Source organism: Canis lupus, chromosome 7, assembly GCF_011100685.1.
Source record: "Canis lupus familiaris isolate Mischka breed German Shepherd chromosome 7, alternate assembly UU_Cfam_GSD_1.0, whole genome shotgun sequence".
In the NCBI taxonomy this organism is placed as follows: Eukaryota; Metazoa; Chordata; class Mammalia; order Carnivora; family Canidae; genus Canis; species Canis lupus.
The window spans coordinates 54,611,461-54,635,829 of NC_049228.1; the positions used below are offsets into that span (position 1 = coordinate 54,611,461).

The following is a 24,369-nucleotide window of genomic DNA, read 5'->3' on the forward strand; positions in this document are numbered from 1 at the left end:
TGTAATAAAATAAGTGCACTTCTTCCAAGTTAACCTCCTTTGCCTATAACTAGCAAGTGCCAGACTCTACACTATCTTTTTTCCCAGGAGCTGGGGGAAACTACATGTATTTGACTAGGTGTCTCTGGTCATCAGATACTCCCTGATTGTAGATTGCCTCTTTTCTAAAATTGGGTTCATTCCCCTAGAATATCAGAGAACACCTGGTCTCTAGGCAAGACTCTTCAGAGCTTTAAAGGTTTGATATTTGTTTTTAAATCCAACATAGCTTTTAGGTGTTGGTAGACTTTCAGAAGGAATTTTCATTACATGAAGATTTTTTAGTTTCTTTCTCCTCTTTTCTTGTAATTCAATTATTTATTTATTTAGATTATTTATTCTTCTGCCATCTACCTGTAGTGCTTCCAAATAATATAGATGCTGTGCACTCCCCACCCCAGACTGTCCTAGAGTGGAACTTTGGCTAAGAACCACTGGTGCTGTGTGATATACATACAATTAAGTGCTATCACAGGCTTATCAGAGGTGTCAACGCTTATCATGCTGTCAGCGTCCCTACCTATGACTGCCTACGTACCATCTTGGCCTTAACATACTAGAACCAGGGAACATTTAAACATAAAGTAGGCTTTTTGTCAAACCTCGCCCATCATAAAAACACCTGTCCCACAGGTATTGCCCCATTTCTCCCCACCCTTTCTCAGCCAGAGTTGTTGAAAGAACTGTCCACACTTGTCTCTTCCATTTCCTCATACCTAGCCTGATTGCAATCTGGCTTCTATACCTTACCGCCAGGCTTCCTGTGCATCTCTCACAGGCTCCGGCAATTGCCCTGTAGGTCTTGTCCTGCTTGCATGGACATTGTCTAACCCTGCAGACCCATATCCTTCTCTTCCCCTGCTTCTCCATCACCTCTCCACTCTCCTTCTGCCCCTCTTTGTGTTCCCTCCCTGTTTTGCTGATGGTCCTGGAGGCTTTTCCCCAGCCCCTTCTTTTCTTCCAGGAAAACCCAGAGGGCTCCTGTGGCTTTGATGACCTCAACCTCAATGGAGGGTTGGGGGTGAAGCATGAAGACTGTAGACCAGGGGCATGTGCCAGGCCTTGGACTACCCTGAGCAGACTGCTAGGGAAGACAATTAAGTAAACTGGAAGAGAGTATAGATGCTAATGACATGGGTGCTAATTCAGGTGTGGCACCTATATACTGACAAGTATCACTGTGGATCCAGAATAGGGCACTCCCATGGACAAATTAATAACAGATGTTACATTTAACATGGAAGCACAGAGCAATATATCAACCTAGAATGCTGAAAAAGGCTTAATTGTCTCAAAGGGCTAAGAGAAGTGTTATTTATATGTTGACACTCCTCTTCCTGGGAGGAAAGAGCCATTCAGATGTGTCGTTCCAGTTTACTTTATACATGAATACGTGGTACAGAGAAATGACATGGCTGCTGGTTCAAACACTGGGACCTATTAAACATGATTGTGTCTAATTGCCAGCCTCTGCCATCCATCAGCCATGAAGAGCCACTTGAAGAGCACTAATATGGTACCTTTTAATTATTTGCACTAGACAATTAATTCTCTACCCCAAATGAAGGAGGGAAGGCAAAGGGCTGAAGGAATAGACTCCAGGACATCCCTGCCTCATTCTCCCTGCAGCATGTCCTAAGAGCCCTTGGAGGGTGTCAGTGATGGTGGGAGGGAATAAGGTCAGTTTATCCTAAATTGAGACTGCATAATGGCCCAGACCCTGCTCAGCTAGGGCTGCGTGTGCATGTATGTGTGTGTTGTGAAAGGACTAGAGCTTAATAATTGGATATTATACTATAGCATTCCAGTCACTGTAACCATCCAGATCCATTTCCAGTCTATATCTCTCCCCTGAAGTGGAGCTCCCTAAATGTTCATACCCAGAAGACTTGATCACATGCGACTCTCCTGGCTGATTTCTACTTACCCCCTTATTATGCAGCGACTTTAGCACCTGACTCACTAAGCCTGTCCTTTCCACCTTTCTGCTGTCAACTCCATACCATGGATGAGCCATCACACTCTGGATTCTCAGTCCTTCATTATCTCTACAACCATCACCTCCTTCTCCCTCCATAATGACTTAGCTACCAATGTTCACATTCTAACCCCAGACCTTATTCTCACAAGTGAATGTACTACCTTCAAAAGCCTGCTTGGCAGACTGTTGTTCTGGCATGTGATTCCCACTCTCTGCAGAATCTCAGCTCCGACACTTGGATCCATAGGGCACAGTCTGCAGGGCCAATGTTTCATTTTCTTCCTCAACTAGCTTAGACAGTCTGTGGTCCAGGCTGTAGGTGTCCTTCTGTCTAAAATGAGTCTCTTGTAGACAGCAATTAGATGGGTCCTGCTTTTTTATCCAGTCTGAAACCCTGCGCCTTTTGATGGGGTCATTAAGCCCGTTCACATTCAGAGTTACTATTGAGAGATATGAGTTTAGTGTCATCATGATAACTATTCAGTCCTTGTTTTTGTGGATTGTTCCACTGAACTTCTTCTTAAAGGGGAATTTTAAGAGTCCCCCTTAAAATTTCTTGCAGAGCTGGTTTGGAGGTCACATATTCTTTCAGTTGCTGCCTGTCTTGGAAGCTCTTTATCTCTCCTTCCATTTTGAATGAGAGCCTTGCTGGATAAAGTATTCTTGGTTGCATGTTCTTCTCATTTAGGACCCTGAATATATCCTGCCAGCCCTTTCTGGCCTGCCAGGTCTCTGTGGAGAGGTCTGCTGTTACCCTAATACTCCTCCCCATAAAAGTCAGGGATTTCTTGTCTCTTGCTGCTTTAAGGATCTTCCCTTTATCTTTGGAATTTGCAAGCTTCACTATTAAATGTCAAGGTGTTGAACGGTTTTTTTTTTTTTTTTTTTTTTTTTGTGTGTGTGTGTGTGTTGAACGGTTTTTATTGATTTTAGGGGGGGATCTCTCTATTTCCTGGATCTGAATGCCTGTTTCCCTTCCCAGATTAGGAAAGTTTTCAGCTAGAATTTGTTCAAATACATATTCTGGCCCTCTGTCCCTTTCGGCGCCCTCGGGAACACCAATTAAACGTAGGTTTTTCTTCCTCAGGCTGTCGTTTATTTCCCTTTATCTTCATGGTCTTTTAATTGTTTGTCTCTTTTTTCCTCAGTTTCCCTCTTTGCTATCAACTTGTCTTCTATGTCACTCACTCGTTCTTCCACCTCGTTAACCCTCGTCGTTAGGACTTCTAGTTTGGATTGCATCTCATTCAATTGATTTTTAATTTCTGCCTGATTAGCTCTAAATTCTGCAGTCATGAAGTCTCTTGAGTCCTTTATGCTTTTTTCTAGAGCCACCAGTAGCTGTATAATAGTGCTTCTGAATTGGCTTTCTGACATTGAATTGTAATCCAGATTTTGTAACTCTGTGGGAGAGAGGACTGTTTCTGATTCTTTCTTTTGAGGTGAGGTTTTCCTTCTAGTCATTTTGCTCAGTGCAGAGTGGCCAAAAGCAAGTTGTATTGGGAAAAGGAGAAAAAGAGAGGAGAGAAAGAAGGAAAGAAAAGAGAAAGAGGAAAAAAAAAAGGAAGAAAAAAACGAAAAAAAGAGGAAAAAGAGAAAGAAAAAGAAAGAAAGGGAAAAAAAGGAGGGTGGGGGAAGGAAACAAATCAAAAAGCAAAACAAAACAAAACAAAACAACAACAACAACAACAAAAAGAACCACGGGGGCGTATCTTCTGATTCTGTGTACTTTAAGTCCCTTGACTTCCCCTGGAACTGGTCCGTCTCGCTGGTCTTCTGGGGGAGGGGCCTGTTGTGCTGACTTTCAGGTGTTAGCACTTGGGGGAGCTGCTCTGCCCCCTGCCTGGTGCAGGGCTCAGTGGGGGTTGTTCACCCCGTGAGGCCGCAGGAGGAACAGCCCCAGTGGCGGGGCAGCTCTGGAAACCTGGATTCAGCTCCTGCAGTAACTCCGGAGCTCTCCGTCTGCAGGGCCTGGAGGCTCCGGGCGGGGCCGCTGATCTGCTCAGCTGGGGCAGGAGCGTCCTTCGCTGTCCTGGGGCCTCCCGGCCTCTGCCTGTCCCGGGAGGAGGCCGGATCCTGGGCTGTGTCCCGGCGCCCAGTGCTCCGGGGCCTGTGCTGGTGGATTCGCGCTCCCGCCCCGCAGCCCCCTCTGCACGGAGCCTCTTCCTCCGCCCGAGCCCCTCGGAGCTGCTCCGGGTCCCGCCTGCGCGCTGCAGCCCTTAGGGAGCTCGGCGCACTCTCCCGGGGCGCAGGTGTCTGTTAGTGTCCCAGGGAGCCCGAGGGCATCCCCGCCCTCCTGGGTCCTGCTCCCAACTCCCTGGGAGCCCCTTTCCGCCCGGGAAGGTTGGTGCAGCTCCTGTGTCTCCGGGACGGGGCTCTCCTGTCCTGGGGACACTCGCCCCGGCCTCAGCCCGGCTCCTCGCGGGGCCCTCCCCCTTGGAGGCCTTTGTTTCTTTATTTCTTTTTCCCCCGTCTTCCTACCTTGATAGAAGCGCGAACTCTTCTCACTGTTGCATTCCAGGTGTTCTCTCTTTAATTCTCAGGCCGAATTCATAGATTTTCAGGATAATCTGAAGGTTTTCTAGGTAACTTGGTGGGGACAGGTGATTTGGGGACCCTACTCTTCCCCATCTTGCCCCTCCTCCCCCGACAATCTGTGGTCCAGCACATCACCCCTTGCCTTCTGATATTCTTAATCACCTTGCAGCTGTTCTCTACCCCAGTGCCAGTTAACCAGAACCACTCAGACATCAGACCTGCGGAACTGGCACCAGAGACAGGGATGTCATAGCCAGGAAGATTCTTTCACAAATCTCAAATGAGCACCAGCTCTGCCAGCCAGGGTTACCACACTCCTTCAACAAGTTCACATCCCCTTCTTCTGAACAGTCTATTTCACACCTTCCCCTTTCTCTTCTACTTCCCCCAATCCCATCTCCAGCTTTGCTAAGATCCAGTGGTGTTTTGTTTTGTTTTGTTTTAGATTTTATTTATTTGGGGAGGAGGAAGAGAGCACATGCATGAGTAGGGGGGAGAGGGAGAAGCAGGCTCCCCACTGAGCAGGGATCCCAATGTGGGGCTCCATCCCAGGACCCTGGGATTATGACCTGAGCCAAAGGCAGACACCCAGTTCACTGAGCTACCCAGGTACCCCAGATCCACTGTTTCTGGGGGGAAATGAAAGGAGTGGGTCAAGAACACTCTTGGGCTCAGATCCTGCACCAAAATAAAGTCCAGAGCCACTGCCACTCCTTATGGCCACTCCATGGACTCCTAACTCTGGCATGGAACACCAGCCTGGCCTTTCTATGGAGCAAACAAATTTCATGGTGAGGGTCAGAGAGCATCACTCGTTTTCTCTATGATGGGGCTAGTTCTTCCTTGTCGCATGGAAAAACACTTGGGCAGCTCCCAAGATTTTTTGATTCCTTATGAGTAACAAAAGATCCTCTGGTCACTGTAAATCCAGTAATTAAAGTGTAGTGTTCAGAATAATGATAATTAATGTTATTTTTTTATTAGTTTCAGGGATAGAATTTAGTGATTCATCAGTTGCATATAACACCCAGAGCTCATTACATCAAGTGCTCTCCTTAACGCCCATCACCCAATTACCCCATCTCCCCACCCACCTCCCCCTTAGCAACCCTATTTGTTTCCTAGAGTTAAGAGTCTCTTATGGTTTGCCTCCCTGTTTTCATTTTATTTTTCCTTCCCTTCCCCTCTGTTCATCTATTTTGTTTCTTAAGTTCCACATATGAGTGAAATCATGTGGCATTTGTCTTTCTTTGACTTATTTCACTTAGCATAATACCCTCTAGTTCCATCCACATGGTTGCAAATAATAATAGTTAACTTTAAATTTCATGTTTGGGTTGGGGTTTTCCTCCTCTGCCATAATACTGGCAGGGGGAAAAGTTATGATACATTTCTCTTTTCTCTCCAACCTCTTTAATGATTTTCACTCCACCCATTGTCATGGTTTCTGACCCCACCCAGGGTGGAGGTGAAAGTGGGGCAGGAAAGTTCTCACACAGCTTGGAATTCTATGATGATTTGGCATCAGCCCTTCCCATGAAGCAAGTGCTTTCCTTCCTAAGGTAAGGAAGGTAATGCAGTATAGAGATCTTTTTCCAGTCACTCAAGACCCCTTCCCCAACCTTTATGTGTCTGATGGAATCTCAGACCTTACTCTGCTGTGAGGTTCTGCTCATCAGGTAGCTTTTTGGGTTGGGATGTAAAACAACCCCATGCCCAGCTTTCTCACTATTATGACCCAAACTTGGTCCTTGGAAAACACTCACACATTTCCTCTGCCCCTACAAACTATAGGAGTACAGGCCTCTCCTGTGCAGCCCCTCTGGCTTCTCCCTCTACTGCACAGGCTAGAATCAGCACCACCAGCAGCTCTTTCCAAAATCCCTTCTCATCTCCAACATTTTTTCAATCTTTTAAACCTCTTTTCTGGGCCAGAGATAGGAAGTTAGCTGGGATCACAGAACCAGTTTTTGGAAACCTCCTTTTAAGTAGTCTTAACCACACCTGGGAAAGCAGTACCTATCACTCAGCCCAAACTGGGCCAACTCTAGCTCCATTTTCAAATCCTGTCATGCTACACTGCCCGTGCAATGAACAAAGGGTTGATTCATGGCTGCTATTGTTCTAAAGGAGAAGGGAACAAAAAGCCAAAAGCAGAATTGTCTTAAAGGGGACTGGGCAACCCGATCAGTTTAACACATCAGTAAAGGTTTGGATCTTCTCTCAGGCCCAGGAAAGCTGCCCCATTGCAGGCTGTATTGAGATTTCCCTCCAGAACAGAAATAAAAACATTCATATACAACAAGTGGTTTGTCATGACAACCAATATGGCATCTTTTGGCCCATTTTCATATCTAGAAATCCAAATGTGAGCAGAAGTGGCAGTGACTCCTCTGGTTTGGTCTGTGTGTCCCATGTGTCTGGGGCTGACTCCCCAAATGGTGAAGCCACTGCACCCAGAACTGAAATAACTCACTCTTTCAAGCAGACAGGAATTTAGTGCAAAGAGCTTTATACAGAGGTGTTCCAAAGACTGGAGTGAGGTAAAAGTTGCCAGAGAAGAAAAGGAGATGAGAAAAGCTATATGGACTGAGTTATAAAACACAACCAGCACATATGGCAAGGCATATGTGACAAGATCAGAAGCCAGAGCCTGAAGGAGCCTCTGTGAGATCGTTCAGTCTTCCCTTGGCAATCCCACTTGAGTTTTACAGATGAAGAAATAACAGTAATAATAATAGCTACATATTTTAGTGTAGACATTTAGTTACCTCATTTATTTCTCAAAACATTCCTATAAGGAAATTACTACCATTGCCTTCATTTTACAGACAAGGAAACTGAAACTCTAAGAGGTAAATTCAGTTGCCCCAGGTGCCCTAGCCAGGAAGGACAGCAACAAGAGGATAACCTTTGCATTAGGACCCTGGTTTTGTGTGATTTCCATGACACTATTATATAGCACCGTGGACAAGCTCAATTAAATATATTTTCCTAGTAACATCTGAAAGGATAGTACATACCTCTTCTACTTCTCAAATTCAGAATTCAAAGCAGAGCTATGGCTTTGAAAATACATTTCAATATTCAATTGAAATGCCAAGAGTAGAGCTTGAAGAGGCCACAAAAGGAAAAACGGAAGTGTGAAAACAGTGTCAGCCAAATTCATGAGAACCTCATGGGTCCTGGGAGTTAGTCTGTTTCCAAGCCTTGGAGAGAGGTTAGCTGAGCAGGTGACAGATGTGACACGATGGGGAAGGGAGGATGACAATGCCAGTGGTGGGAGAAGAGAAGAAACCTAGAGACCAGGGAGGCTCAAGAAAGGAAGCAGGCTAAAAGAAGGGGAACAGTTGGTCAGAGGAGCTAAGAGGTCCTGCATAAGAAGGCAGCCTAGGCTTGACATGTGAGAGCAAACCTTCAGATAAGTGGGAAGAGGCCTGATGAAAACACCAGTCTCTAAGACGATAGGGCCCTAGACAAGGAAATGGCCTCTGTGAAGAGAGGGTGAAGTACACCAGAAGGCAGCCATGATGGTGTGGTGGGCAGGGCAGGGTGAGTGTGTGTGAAGCTCATGGGGCCTCGAGGGAACGTAGAACATGGCAGGTTGCAGGGAACAAAGAAGAGAGAACAGACATGACTCTGCCCAGTGTTTGCAGGCAGAGTCTTGGTGGTGAAATCTTTCATCCCCACCCCCGAGTCTTCTAGTGTACAATTTCCTGCATTCCCATTGCCATCCTGGGTCTCAGTGCTTTCACAGTTGGTATTTCCATGTTCAGTCTATCCCATCCCCACTGCCTCATCCAAATGCATCATTGACACTGCTGCCAGTGTGCCCCACCCCCACCCCACCATTCCAACCTCTCCAAAGGAACACCCCTAACTCATGATCTGTGGGACTCCTTGGGCCCATAGCATGTCCTCCAAATATATTGTTCTTTTCCCCTCTGTGATCCCACTATATTCTGTGCTTTGAATCATGCCTTCGTTGTCTGTATGTCACTTTAATAATGCCCTGAACTCAAAGATGGTTGTTTAGATGTTAACAATAGCACCTTGTCAACAATACCAAAGTGGAAGTACACTGTGGTTGGCTGGTAACAGCCAAAGGCCAGCAGTGAAACAATGGAATTGAAAATCTTATTCATCTTGTGCCCTCTTGTGGAGAAGAGGGCAAAGAACACTATATCACCACTTGGGAACCTAGGGATTTAGGTCTTTCCCTATCACCTCTTCCTTCTCTAAATGTAGTTTTAATACAGTGCTAATAAATAAAAATGAATTTAAATATATTATTCTATGTTTAATTTTAATGTACTATTATTCTATATTGAAACATAACTACAGTATATCTAAATATAGTTATAATACAATATTAATGAATCATGTTTACCATATTATGATTTATAAGTTCATAAATACTGTTCAAAGATGAACCAGAAAGTAAATCATATGTTCTTTCTGGTAACATCTTTGTGTGTTTTGCTCCTGCAAAATTATTACATGGCTTCATTTTTTTTTTTTATTTGCTTAGTTTTCTAAGTAGTTATCAAAGTTAATGCCTAAACTCTCTACTGAAGCAGTAAGGTCCTTTAACTTTTTTTTTTTTTTTAAACAAATCTGAAACCACTAACATTACTACTTTTAAAAGTTATTGGAGCTTTCTTCAGTGCTGCTGCTCAAATTAGACTAATTATTTACCCTCTTATTGTTGCACAGCAATAATCATCCTGGGATCCCACACTTGCTTGCCCGTTTAGAGTTTTGAGGAACATAAGTTCAGAATTTTAATAAGTCAAATTCATAATTCTTCCCTTTGTGACTTGTACTTTTAGTGTCCTATTTTTATTGTTCTAATATTTATTTATTTATTTGAGAGAGAGTGTGTGTGTGCACGAGTGAGGGGCAAAGGGAGAGGGAAAGAATTTCAAGCAGACTCCCCACTCAGCGAGGAGCCCAAAGTGGGGCTTGATCTCACTACCCTGAGATTATCACCTGAGCCAAAATCAAGAGTTGGAAGCCCAAGTGACTGAGCCACCAAGGTGCCCTTTATGTCCTATATTTAAAAATCATTCCCTATCCTAATACCTTAAAGATATTTTCCTATATTACATTCCAAAATTTTTGTTTTGCTTCTCATGTTTAGGTCTACAACTGACTTGGACATGACTTTTGTGTATGGTGTGAGGTAAGAATAAAGTTGTATTTTACTTTTTCTATATAGATATTTAGTTGAGCCACATGATTTGTTGAAAAGACCATCTTTCACCTGCTATTCTGCAGTGCTATTCATGTCAATCATCAAATAACCATGTATGTGTGAATCTATTCCTGGAATCTTTAATCTCTTCCACTGATATGTTTATTATCCTTAAATTAATACTACACTGTTCTAGTTACTGCAGACTTTTAATACATCTTCACGGCCAATAGGACAAACCCTACCACCTCATTCTTCTTTAAGAGTGTCTTGGCTCAAAAAAAAAAAAAAAAAAAAAAAAAAAAGAGTGTCTTGGCTCTTCTTAACTCTGCATTTCTATCTATATAAGTGTTAGTATCAGTTTTTTAAAATTTCCAGAAGTGTTGAAATTTTATTGAGATTGCAATAAATCTACATAATTTTAGAATAAACTGTCATTTTACAATATCAGGTCTTCTAATCCATGAACATATAGGATATCACTCCATTTATTTTGGTCTCCTTTAATTTTTCTCAGTATTTTTTTTTAACTGGTTCCTGAATAATCTTCTCGACAAATTTCATTTTATAGACTGTTGGATTTTTTAAAATCGTGATGAAATATACATAACATAAAATTTTCCATCTTAACTATTCAGTGTACAGTTCAGTAGTGTTAAGTATATTCATGTTGTTGTGCAACCAATCTCCAGAATTCTTTCCACCTTACAAAATGGAAACTGTACCCATTAAACAACTCCTCATTTCCCCTCCTCCATCCCCTGGCAACTTCCATTCTATTTTCTGTCTCTATGAATTTCACTACTCTATTGATTCCACTCATATAAATGGAAGTACATCATATTTGTCTTTTTGTGACTGGCCCATTTCACTTAGCATAATATCCTCAATATTCATTCATGTTATAGCATGTGTCAGAATTTCCTTCCTTTTTAAGGCTGAATAATACTGCATAGCATGTATAGTACCACATTTTGTTTATCCACTCCTCTCTCAATGAACACTTGTTTGACTTCCATCTTCCAGCTATTGTAAATAATGCTGCTATGAACATGGCAGCTATGAATAAATACCTCTTCAAGACTTTGTTTTCAATTCTTCTAAGTTTGTACCCAGAAGTGGGATTACTGGATCATACAGTAATTCTATTTTTAATTTTTTGAGGAACTACAGTATGTCATTTTAATTCTCACATAATTATTTTTAAGTAATAGGAAAAGTCATATTACAAACATTATAGAATATATTTTTAAAAGAGTTTTATGATATGCTAATCCAAAATCAAACATTTTACATAAATCACTGTGAAATCCAAAGCAAAAAGTGATAAGATTTTTAAAAAATTCCCAAGTGGTTTTGAGAAATTGCATATTAATGTCAAAAGTATTCTCTAGTCAAATTAGGTTGAGGAACATTGTATTAGCTGAAAGTGAATTTGGAGCAAGAAGCAGATTAATCAGTGAAGCAAGTGAGAAAGTCAGCTATTTCATAGAGGTATTCATTGAGTGTGTATTCATATGCGTGTTTTTGATGGATAACGGGGAAAAAAAGGAAAAGAGACATAATCCTAAAAGAACTTAGGATCTACCAGGCTGAGCTGGTAGAAAGACAGTATAACACATGAAATAATTAGAGGAAAATTACAGAGTATAATTAGGTGCTAAATGTGTGATGTAGTCAAGTTCTTCAGGGACATGAGGGAAGAATATCACTATAGAGTAAGGTAATTGGAAGAAATTTCATGGTGAGACAATCTGGGTCTTGAATTTCAGAGAAGAAGAGACATTTAAGATTCAAAGAGCAAAAGCACAACAACACAAAAGGAGATAGCTCTGTGGCTACTCAGCTTCCATGCATACCCTTCTATACATTTTTGAATTTTTGAACGTCAACAAAACAAGTCCAACATTTCTTGTAACAAAATACAGCTATCTGTTTTGAAGGTAAAGTTCTCACTTTTTCCTCAAAATATGGAGATACACAGTCCCAATAGTCACTGTATCCATCACTGGTAATCTTAACTACTCCTCAAATTCAGGCAGAGTCCCACTGAATATTCTATCATCTAATGCATAAATTGTGAAGTTAACTTTTGACTCTAGGTAGATAAATAATTGGAAAGAGATCAAAGAAACTGGTTATCATATAAAATAAACACAAATGTATAATAAACAAATAGAAAATATACAAAGCTACTGCTATCATGGTTTCTGTGATTTGCTGTGACGTTGTCAATGATATCTACATCTTCCTTCTTCCACTACCCAGTCCACATCCTCAGCCAGAAATTCATCTGGAGTGGCCCAAACCTCACTCCTAGGTACCTTCAGGTAACTCCCTGGGTTTCATAGTCCTTCTTGTCTGCATTTATAGCAGCAACTCAAGTTCAAGCACCTCACCTAGAGTGACCTTTATTTGTTTATTTTTTTGGCCAGTTTGTTCAATGGTACAAAAAGTCCAAGGAGAATGTCCAGGAGGCATTCTCACTTTCCAATTCAATTGAAACACTGTGTCTGCTAATGAAAGCATTCCTCCCTTGGAGACTATGACTTCCATAACAGCATTGCTCAAAGTTTCTGGGGCAGGAAAAGTAATTCTCCAAATGGGTTATTGAGTTTATGAGTGAGAAGAGCCACTCCCACCTCAATCCCTTGATGCGCAGATCCATGTGTTCTGGCTATGAGAGAGAACAGTCTCTAACAGTCACTGATTTGAAGCATATGTTGTATCCTGTGAGACAGAATCACAATGTTTTGGGGTGTTGTCTCCCAAATGGCACCACAACTGAGTCTTCAATATGCCATTCCAACTCTCAATTAGGCCATCTGCTCCTAGGTGACAGAGTATGTGGGTTAAGACCAGTTGATTCTATAAGCATAAGCCCCATGCTGTATTTCATTGGCTGTGAAATGGGCTCTTGGATGAGAAGCAATGCTGTGCAGAACACCACGATGATGGATAAAGCATTCCATAAGTACACAGATGGTACAGCTGGCTGAAGTATTATGTTGAGAGAAGGCAACTCCATATTCAGAAAACATGATTCCAGTAAGGATAAATCTCTGCCTTCTCTATGAAGAAAGAGGTCCAGCATAATCATTCTGCCACCAGGTAGCTGGTTGGTCCACATGAAGAGTGGTGCCATCTGAGGGGCCTAGTGTTGGGCTCTTCTTTTGACAGATTAGGTACTCAGTAGTAATGCTAGACAGGTCAACACTGGGTAGAGGAAGTCCATGTTTTTGAACCCCATGCATAGCTTCCATCCCTACCATTGTGGCCACTTTGTTTATGGCTCACTCAGCAAGCACTGGGGTGAGTAGGGTAAAAGACTGATTTATATCTATGGAGTGTCTACTGGATTATTAGCAGCCTCCTTTACAGTGCATAGCCCATTGCTCATTGCACAGCAGAGAAGTCTCTATTGTGCCATGGTAATGGAACTTGCTGGAAGTCTTTTTTCTAGAGTACAAGGGAAAGTCATTCACTGGGAGGTATTTCACTAGAGGCACTGTGCTAGGAAACTGCCCAAGAGGGTGCAAAAAGAAACTGCTGCCAAGGAAATCTGCTGCTGGATCTTGGAGCTCTGCATGCTGAGCCAGCACACCAGAACCAGGAAGGGAAGCCCCTTTCTCCTGTGTCTTTCCAGAGCCTCCTACTGACAAATCATAGTATCATGCTTGTTGGTAAAGAAAAAATATTTAAGAGGCCCATTTCATGTTCACAGACCAGGCAAAGCGTGAATTTCAATAATCTGCCAGCTGGAAAAGGCATTGTCATGGGTTGAACAGTGTCCTTCCAAAATTCATATCCACCTGGAAATTCAGAATGTGATCTTATTTAGAAATGTACATTTTTTTTACAGATGCAATTAGTTAAGTTGAGATCATACTGGATGAGAGTGGACCCTGAATCCAAAGATTGGTGTCCTTTTAAAGAGATTAGACATGGAGCCATACTTAGATACAGAGAGAAGCAGCCCATGTGATGTCAGAGGCAGAGATTGCCAGCAACCATGAGAAGTTGGAAAGAGGTAAAAAAAGGACTCTTCTCTAGAGCTGAGGGAGCACGGGCCTGCCAATACCTTGTTTCAGACTTCTAACCTCCAGAACATTGAGAGAATAAATTTTTGTTGTTTTAAGCCACCAAATTTGTGGTGATTTGTTATGACAATCCTAGGAAACTAATACAGCACCAAATCCAGTTATCACCAAATGCTTAGTTCTAGTTTGGGGAGAACCAACTCATAAATGAGTATCTGAAGCCCTATGCCTCGGAAAAAAGGCAAGAAGCAAGATTCTACATGGACAGTGTGCTGAACACCCAAGATTATAGCAGACTCCGAAATTCTATTTATCTCTCTTCTCATTAGGCTTTACTGTCTTACCAGATGTGGATTTTCAGTACTGTAGGAGTAGGAAATTTCTGATGTTTGTCTCTTCATGTGAAAACGTCATGAAGTCTTTATGCTATATTCCAACGTATCCTCCTGCAGAAGCTCTCTGACCCACTGGGCTCTTTTTTTTTTCTTTTTTTAAAGATTTTATTTATTTATTCATGAGAGGCACAGAGAGAGAGGCAGAGACACAGGCAGAGGGAGAAGCAGGCTCCATGCAGGGAACCTGACATGGGACTCGATCCCAGGACCCCGGGATCATGCTTAACCACTGAGCCACCCAGTGGTGCCCCCTTTTTATTCTTACAGCTGTTTCTATGGGGATTTACTTGCATGTTCTAAATAACTTAAGACAGCTATCTCTTTTGATATTTGACTTTTACATGTTATTAAGTTCAAATGATGGAAAATAAGGATTTAGCTCCCTTCTACAGCCACATCACCTTCACACACAGAACTGTCACTCCCCCCTCTCTTCAAACTTCCCAATATACTTCTAATTTATTTTGGTTAGATCATATTCCAGTGTTTACATTATAATGACTATGTAAATATTATAGCTAAGCCTTCTAACATACTACAATTAAATTTCTTGTATGCCATTTTGTTTGCCTGGACTTAATGATAAATGAGTGTGGTTCCCCACTTTGCTTAGTCTTCTGTGTACCCGTTACTAATCCTGTCAGAATCGCTAACTTTCAGCCCAAAGTATAAATCTGCTCTCAGCTTTGGAACATAACAAACACACCCCGTATTCTATCTGTACCATTTTTTCCTCTTGGAGGTATGTGCCTTGAGCTCTCCATCCCTTTAGTTTTTAACTCCAAAACTGTCACCTGGGATCTCTGTTATCACCCTCTTGAGAATTGACTTCGATACCTACTATGCTGAATCCCTTATCTGTTTTCTTAGTTGGATTACTCTTTTGGGTAGACCTCCAGTAGCCTCCCGGGAAAGGGTGCATGAGAGGTAACTTTTTTTTTTAACACTTTGCCTATCTGAAAATGTCCTTATTCCTATGTTGAATATGATTCATCAGGGTTTAAGTTGGAAATTAATTTTCCTCAAGATTTTGATGGCATTGTTATCATCTTCTAGACGGAGAAGTCTAATATCATCCTGTTTTTCAATTTTTAGTTTGCAGCTACATTCTAGAAGCTCTCAGAATCTCAAATTTGTTCTATATTTTGAGAAATTCCAGAGTGATATAGGTCTCCATCCCTTGTGTTGTGCATGCAAACAGCTGGCCCTTTTAATCTGTGAATTCTCATGTTTCAGTGGGGACATTTTTTTTTTAAAGATTTTATTTACTGGGAACCCTGGGTGGCGCAGCGGTTTGGCGCCTGCCTTTGGCCCAGGGTGCGATCCTGGAGACCCGGTATCGAATCCCACGTCGGGCTCCCGGTGCATGGAGCCTGCTTATGTCTCTGCCTCTCTCTCTCTCTCTGTGTGACTATCATAAGAAAAAAAAAAAAAAGATTTTATTTACTTATTCATGAGACAGAGAGGGGCAGAGACACAGGCAGAGGGAGAAGCAGGCTCCATGCAGGGAGCCTGATGCAGGACTCAATCCCGGGACCCCAGGATCACAACCTGAGCTTAAGGTGGCACTAAACCACTGAGCCACCCAGGCTGCCCTGCCCTTGGGACATTTTTTTGAAAAATTTTTACTTAAAACTTAACTCTTGTTCAGCACCACATCATCCACGCTGGGGAATGGGGAGTCAGAACTCACCCGGTGTTGATCATTCAAGGAATCCACACTAGGAAGATGTATGTTATCTTCAGGTTGTTTGATGATCTTCAGAATGTTTGGTTAAATGGTTTCTGCTAAGAATCTCAGGCAGACTTTACCTCAGAGTGTGCAATTTTTAAAAAGATTTTATTTATTTATTCGTGACAGACATAGAGACCACACACTCAACCACTGAGCCACCAAGGTACCCTCAGAGTGGACAATTAAAAACACTCCACCCATATCTGTGTAATAATTAAACTGAGTTGTAGTGGGAGAGGGGATGGGTGAAATAGGTGATAGAGATGAAGGAGTGTACTTGTTATGATGAGCAACAGGTGGTGGATGGAAGTGTTGACTCACTATATTATACACCTGGAACTAATATTACTATTTAACTGGGATTTAAATAATAAGCTCTGAAAATAGATGTGATGATAGAGATAAAATCAGAAGAACAAGGGCACCTGGGTGGCTCAGTGGTTGAACATCTGCCTTTGGCTCAGATGGTGATCCTAGGGTCCTGGGATCAAGTCCTGCATCAGGCTCCCCACAGGGAACCTGCTTCTCCCTCTGCCTATGTCTCTGCCTCTCTCTGTGTCTCTCATTAATAAATAAATAAAATATTTTTTAAATAGAAGGAACAATTGAGTATCTGTTTAAAAATAATTTAGAGTACCCAATCCCTTTCATGCCACAGCACAGAGAATGGCTACTATGTCTATTCTTACCCACACAGAAGGCTAGGATTTTCTTCTCTGAAAAAGTCTCTAAACTATAGGATATATTGCACATACAGTAGCCCTAACCCTCACCATAACACAAACCCTAGTCCTATCAATAACCAGTAACTGGAACACCTAAATTTAATGCTTTCCCTAACCCTAACCATAACTATAGGATACCATGCACATACCCTTCCCCTAAACTTAATCATTACTGTAACCCAACCCTAGAATTGAGAAAGTGGGATCCTAAATACACCATAAGAAAAGCTGAGAAGTAACCAAGTTACTCTCGGTAAGATCCCAAACCTTTAAGAATTGGTAATATTTCTGAAAATATTCAGAAGGTATTCAGAAGGTGTGAAGGTAGAGATAACATAAGAAACAAATGAACGTCAATTTAAGGAATATTTATTTAGAGGCACTAGGTGGCTCAGTTGGTTAAACATCCCACTCTTGGTTTTGGCTCAGTTCATGATCTCAGGGTCCTGAGATCAAGCCCTGCATGGGCTCCCTGCTCAGCAGGGAGTCTGCTCCCCCTCCCCCTGCTTGTGTGTGTGTGTGTGTGTGCACATGTGCACAGGTGCACACACACACACACACGCTAAAATAAAATAAATCTTTCTTAAAAAAGAGTATTTAGAGCTCTATATCCCTTCCTTGCCTCAACTTGTCTAATCATATCCAAGCAGAAATCTCAGGTTTCATTCTCTGGAGAGTTTTCTGAACTGCAGGATACAAGGCTCATAATGTAACCCTAACCTGAATCCTAACACTACCCCTCACTCCTAACCCTAACCAAAACCATATGAATTGCAGTATACAAGGCACACACCCTCACCCTGGTCCTAATCCTAACCCTCACCCTTTCCCTACCTCTATCCTGAACACTAACCCAATAAATACCATATGATTTCACTTATATGTGGAATTTAAGTAGCAATACAGATGAGCAGAGATAAAAAAGGAGAGAGAGGAAAACCATAAAACGGACTCTTAATTAGAAAACAAATGGATGGTCACCAGAGGGGAGGTAGGTGGGAGATGAGGGAAATAGGTGATAGAGATTAAGGAGTGCACCTATGTGATGAGCACTGGGTGTTGGATGGAAGCATTGAATCACTATATTATACAAATGAAACTACTATTACTGTATGATAAGTGGAATAAAAATATAACCTTCCTAAAAACTAAGTTTTAAACAGTACAAATTCACTATCAAATACCAAAGAAGTCACTTTAAAGATGGGGAAAGAAACTTCATTTCCTAATTGTATAGAACTGCTAATAGTGCTGTCATCTGATTTTTTTTTCTTTTTTCTTTTTTAAAGATTTTATTTATTTAACATAGGAGAGAGCAAGAGAACATAAGCAGGGGAGTGCATCAGAGGGAGAGGGAGAAGTAGACTCCTTACCAAGGAAGGAGCCCGATATAAGGCTCAATCCCAGGACCCTGGGATCATGACCTGAGCTGAAGGCAGACACTTGACTGAGCCACCCAGGTGCCCGGCCTGTCTGATATTTGGACCAGCTTTATAGCAGCTCGAATTTGGTTCTTCATTAAGTTAGTCTAGGAAATAGACATTGCCTTGTTGCTAGATATAATAAACTAGCTAGAGATTCAGTGAGAGCCTTGCTAACCAAAGCATTATTATCACCTGGGAATGTGTTAGAAATGCAGAACCTCAGGCCCCACCTCAACCTTACTGAGTCAGAATTTGCATTTTAAGAAGATTCTCAAGTGATTCCTCTGCACATTCAACTTTGAGAAGCAGTGATATGGGTCACGGACATCTTTGAGAATCAGATAGAAGATGAAGACCGAAAGTCTCAGATTAGAAGCCAGGCAGGTGATGGAACTGGAAGGGGGCAGATGGGGATTTTTAGCAACGGGGGAAAGCAGGCTCTAAGTGTCCACAAGTAGAAACTACTTTGCTCCAAGAGACATTTGCCCAGAGGGAATGCAGAATCAGTATTCTCAGATTTTTCAGTTTTCCAAAAGAAGTGAGTAGTGTGGATTTTTTTTAATGTATTAAATCAAAATTTACATTTTGAAAACAAAACAAAACAAAACAAAACAAAACAAAATTTACATTTTGGGTACCAATTCCAAAAGTATGGGGCAGGCTAGTCTTTGTCAAGGTCAGTAACCTGTGTCTTCAGTTAGACCCTGTCCCCAAAAAGTACACATATGCACCTAGAAATACAGGATTCAGTGGTGTCCATCAGAGCTTTGTACGGTGATTCTTGTGCTGTCAATATGATAGTCATTGGCCATATGAAGCTATTGAGAACCTGAAATGGCAAAAGTGAAGAACTGAAGTTATAATTTTATTTAACTTTAATAAGTCTAACTTAAGCAGCCACATGTATTTAGTGGTTACCGCACTCGGCACACAGATACAGAGCCCATAGACCATGGGTTAAAACTCCTCTTAGGGTGGAAGGAGGGTGAAATAAGGGGAATTAGAGTGCACTTATCATGATGAGCACTGGGTAATGTATACAATTGCTGAATCACTACATTGTACACTTGAAACTAATTTAACACTGTATGTTAATTAGACATCAATAAAAAACAAACCAAAAAACTCAAACTCCTCTCAAATGCTTGTTTTTCCAAAAAAGCTTTTCTTTTGACATAGTTCTTTATTTAGCTAATATGGAGGTTCTCAATTTCAGCTGCTGTGGTAGACCAAAAAATGGGCCAGAAGATATTAGCTCCTTATTCTTGGAACCTGTAAATGTTACCTTATTTGGGGAAAAGGTCTCTGCAGTAGTGACCAAAATAGGGATTTTGAGATGAGGGGATTATATCCTTGATTTTTTTGGGTAGGCCTTAAATGCAATTTCACGGAGCCTTATCAGAGGGAGAAAGTGAAAGACTCGAGAATGCTGGCCTTAGAGACTGGAGTGATGCAGCTACCAACCACGGAGTGCTGGCAGGCACTGGAAGCTATAAGAGGAAAGGAATGAGTTCTTCCCTAGAGCCTCTAGAGGGAGGGCTGCTTTGCTGACATCTTGACTTGGACCAGTGCAACTGATTTCAGACTTTTGGCCTCTAGAACTGTTGTTAAGGCACCAATTTTGTTGTTATACCGGCCCTAACTAAAAGAGCTGCTCACTGGAATTGCCTGGGGAGCTTTACTTACCTACATTAGATTAATCTCTTCCAATGAGATGACTATTATGATCTCTATTTTATAAATGAGAGAAGGATTAGCAAATTTTAGGAACTTATAGCTCACTTGTGGCAGAGTTGAGGAACGAACCCAGGTCTGTCTACTACTTCTGGAAACAGTGAACAAGGATGGGGGAAATATCCAAGATGACTTCTAAGACTTCTGCCTAGAACATGGAGTCAACAGCGGTTTTACTAACAAAGCAAGGAATTTGAGAAGCATGGCAGTTGAGGGTATAAGTGATAAACTCAGTTTGGGAGGCTTCCTTAGTTGTTTTCCTAACTTATACTTCATTCTTGTCTTCCACAAAAGGACACATGGCTTGCTCATCAAAACTCTCACAGCTATTCAGGGTGCATGCACACTTGGGACTTCCTACTCTTCACTACTCTCTTGGAAACCATAGTTCCATTGTAGGCAAATTGCCTTTTATTTCTAAACCTAATTCCCTAACTCTGTATCTTTGTAGAAACATGGCAGCTTGTCTCTACCATACCTCTTTCAGGCATCTCTAGGCAAGGAAAAAATGGGTGTGTGTATAGATGGATACAGGTCCACACCCACAAAAGTTTCTAACCAGATGAAGCACAAATATGTTGGGATAAAGAAACAGAGTGATTAGGGTGCCTGGTTGGCTCAATCCATGGAGCATGCAACCCTTGATCTTGGGTTTGTGAGTCTGAGCCCCATGTTGGGTGTAGAGATTACTTAAAATCTTTAAAAATATATAGTGATGAAGAAGAAAAGGTAGAAGAGTGACTATCGTTATAGAGTGCCCTCTTCTTTCGCTGCATTAGTAAGCGGCTTATGAAATTCATAGGAAGTTTAATATGCTTATATAGGGTATAAGGTATAGAGATACAGAGCATGTTTGATATTTTTTTACATAATCTCATAAAATGTCCAATTATGGGGAAGGTATTAACTATCACCTATTATTCAGCCTCAGATTCAATCTACTGAAAACTCTCCTCAAATGTCCATACAACCTACTGTCAAACCTACTCACACTGTTTTTTTTTTAAAAACTTTCCTAAGTGATACACTATCCAATCATCTGTCAGTCTACCATCTAAGCAAGCACTGGCAACCTAAATGTTTCCTGAATATGCCTCCATCCTCACTCCCTCTGCACTAGTTCAGATCTCTAACAGCTACAGTCCGGATATTTGCAAGAGCTTCAGAGCTGGTCACCCTGCTTGAGTTTTGTCTCCTTCCAAATCCATCCTTCACATTGCCATCACAGAGCTCTATCTGAACTGTTTATCAGCTTGTGCCACTTATTCAAGATACTGTTTCAAATTTTAGTTCATAGCCTTTTACCTGGCCTGCCACATCTTTTAAGACTACTTATTTCTTCATCCTTACCCTTACCCTCTCATGGCTTACCATCCTTCAATCCCAGCAAATATAAAATTTCTGTACTGTCCCCCAGAGTGCTGGCAGTACATGGACATGACACTCAGCTGTCCCCATCAATCCCAGTCCCACTCTCTCCATCCCTTCCCCCCGCCCCAGCACTTTCTTTCTTTGTACTATTACAGCATCCTGTAGGTAGCTCCATCAGAACATCTGCCATGTAGCTTACAACGGTCAATTCACATACCCTTCTTCTTAGTCTATCAGTTCCCAAAAAGAATTTGTATCTTACATTTCAATTCTCAGTGAGTAACATGCATCTGGTATATAGTAGTTGGTCTACTAGGACCTTGTTCCTTCAAATTTTTCACTCTACCCTCAAAATCAAAAAAATAAAAAAACAAACAAAACCTGTCCTTTATGCGTGGAACTTTCATAAGTACTCTTTTACGTCTGCTTTTGGGATGATCTGCATATCTGGTGGAATCCAAACCCATGAATTCACTCCTGATCTCTTGCCAAATCCCATGTCTTTTCACAGTTCCTTACTCTCCTTGCAACTTTCAACTATTGTCCATTTTCTCCTTAAACCACCTTCTATGACTTCACACCACTATCAGCCATTGACTGCTCTTGTTTCAGATGCTTCATTGCCTTGACTAAATTAACCCGTCTACCATCGGAGTAAACATGTTCTCTTCTGCACTTTTCAGCTGCTATCTTGCTGGTCGTGTTTGCAGCTGCCTCAACAAAAAATCATATCCTGTTGTCCCCTCTTGACGCAAAAATTTCTTCAAATTTAATGTCATGGTAGGTTAAGATACAAGTTTCTCCCCTAACCCTCTAGGTCTGATATAGACAGAATAAAGTAGCCTCTTCTCCATCTCAGACTCCAGCACTGGCATAGTTTTTTGAGGGGAGAGGTCATACCCAGGGCTTCCGCCTCCCCTTCCCCCCCCCCCCCCCCCCGCGCCTTGTTGTTAATTAGCAAGTGGTTTTTAAGCATCTCCGTTGTCTTCCTAATTCCCCACTTCCCCCCCATAAATACATTTTCCAAGAATTCCTATAGAGAGGGGGTGGAAGAGGAAGCCAGTATGTGGGGTTGTGGCCTTGAAGCCCCATTTGGCTTCAAATTTATTTTTACATTTACTTATGATATCTGAGGGTAAAAAACATATATATGTTTATATGCCAAAATATGTGTGTAGGTGGGCTGTCACCTTTTCAAGGGCCATTAGGTTCTCCTGTGTAAGCGTGGGGCAGAGGCGGGGGCAAACCTGTTCCTTACAACAGCGCTATTTGGAGCAGAACTCCAGCGGCGCCGATGCTGTCAGAGGCCAATTGCGCTCAAAGGCAGAAGCAAGCCCGGGAGTCTTTCCCCTCCGTGATGTTGGGCAAGTCACGAAACTTTGAGGCGTTCTTGCAAAATGGGAATAACCTTGCTGAGTTAAGTGAAAGAGTAACTGGAATAGCCTAAGTGGAAGGACTCTGAGAAATGACAGCGCGGGTCTCTGCGGACAGGGGCGCCGAGGGGCCGCACGCCCACCCGCCGGGTCCCCTCCTCCCGCTAACGCCGCAGCCCGCGGCGGCGGCCCGTCTCCATGGCAACCGCGCGCCCATCCCCCGCCCGCCGCCGACCCCACCTCGAGGACCGGAAGCAGCTCCGGATCGGGCGCTCCCCCGGCGTCTTCCGGAGGACGCGGGGTCGCTCTTCCCGGCAGGGAGGTGAGAGCCGAGTCCTCTTCCCAGCCCGCAGGCCTCGGGGAGAAGCGCCCCCCCCGGGGGTGGGAGGAGGTGGCCGCGGCCCCGATCCCCGCCGCCCCCGGCCCCGCCCCTCCGGGCCCCTCGCCGCGCGCCTGCACGCTCCTGCCGCCCCCCGGCTCCGCCGCCCCCGCCGCCCTCGCCGGGCCCCCGGGCGCCAGCGCTTCGCCCCCGGCCGGCTGCGGTGTTGGGAGGCGCCGAGAGCAGGTGTGCAGGCGGCGCGTGTGGACGGCTGGTGCCCAAGCGGCAGAGCGCGTCCCGCCGCCGCTCTCCGCGACGTCAGAGTCTGCTTTTAGTTTAGGGTCCCGGTGTAACACCCCCACCCCCAGCCCCATCCCCCAACGGCCTCCGGACTCACGGCCTCGAACCCTGGCTGCTGCTCCGCCTCGACCCTAGAGCCTCATCCGGGCGCGGGGGCCCCGGCAGCCTCGTGGCCGCGCCGCGGCGGGCAGGGTTGGCGGGGATTCAGCCCCCAGCCCCGCCCCTTGCCGGGGCTCCCGCCGCCCGAGCTGGCCTCGCTCGGGTCCTCCTCCGCCCCGCGCGCGGGAAAGTAACCGCACGGGGCTTTTGACAGGATGGAAATAAGGTGCTGAGACTAGAGCGTAGTAAATTCTCTGTGTCGTTTGTTATCCTTTGCTGCATTGCAATCACCGTCGTATCATTGATGGATAACACCGGACTCTCTCTTCGAATAGAAGCTTTAAGGAGCCATAGGCCTTGTTCAGGTCACTGCTGTACCTTTGGTGCCTAGAACAGCACTTGATGAAGTTGGGGTGGGGGATGGTAGAGTGCATAAAGAGGAAAAACGGGCACATATAAGATTTTTTAATTAGCCATCAGTTATCAATGATGCTTATACTAAAATGGTGCTAAAAATGTCGTGCTACTCCCTTTCTGCTAACAAGCTAATGATACTTACGGAAATTGTTGCCCTGCTTCACCACCATGTTGCTTTGGCATTGTGGATCGTTAAAAAATTTTCTGTGTAATTCATTTCATAATACATAGCAATATATTTGCCACTCTCCTTTGGGCCCAACAAGCCAAGTCCTTGGGGTATCCTTGAATAAGTTGGAGAAAAAGAATATATTCCTGAAAATGTGCTTCCCAGCATTATTTATGACAGTAAAAATTAGAAACACTCTAAATATTCTATGGTAGAGAGAGATAAATAATAAAAATGTCATGGATTTGGAAGTAGAAGTAAATATGAAATAAATGGAAGCACATTAAGGAGGAGGAATATGCAATTACTTTTTCTTTTGAATGGTTACTGTCAAAATAGTATTAATACTATTTGATAGTATTAGACTTAATGTTATATTAATACTGCTTAATAATAAGCATTGAAAAAAAATCCACATGAAAGCACTTCTCTTTTGAGTGCTATTTCTTAGCACTCTTTGCATCAGGCTAGAAAAAAAATTAATTGGCTCTTTGAGCCTGCCCCAGAGTCAAT

At 42.9% G+C, this 24,369-nt stretch overlaps 2 long non-coding RNA genes across 5 annotated transcripts in view; both read right to left on the reverse strand.

Moving 5' to 3' along the window:
- Positions 1–2,444, reverse strand: part of LOC111096774 — a 72,418-nt gene extending 69,974 nt beyond the window's left edge. The window contains exon 1 of the long non-coding RNA XR_005362521.1: positions 2,182–2,444. This is a non-coding gene — a long non-coding RNA (uncharacterized LOC111096774). The remainder of the gene's footprint in view (positions 1–2,181) is intronic.
- A 16,147-nt stretch (positions 2,445–18,591) lies between these two features.
- LOC119876453 lies at positions 18,592–22,919 on the reverse strand. Of its 4 annotated transcripts, none has more exons than XR_005362516.1 (3): positions 22,793–22,919; positions 19,857–19,956; positions 18,592–18,903 (listed from the first exon to the last, which is right to left on the reverse strand). It is a non-coding gene; the product is annotated as an uncharacterized LOC119876453 (long non-coding RNA). The 4 variants fall into 4 exon arrangements; XR_005362517.1 differs by lacking the exon at positions 22,793–22,919 and adding an exon at positions 22,438–22,742; XR_005362515.1 differs by lacking the exon at positions 22,793–22,919 and adding an exon at positions 22,370–22,731.
- Positions 22,920–24,369: the final 1,450 nt, after the last annotated feature.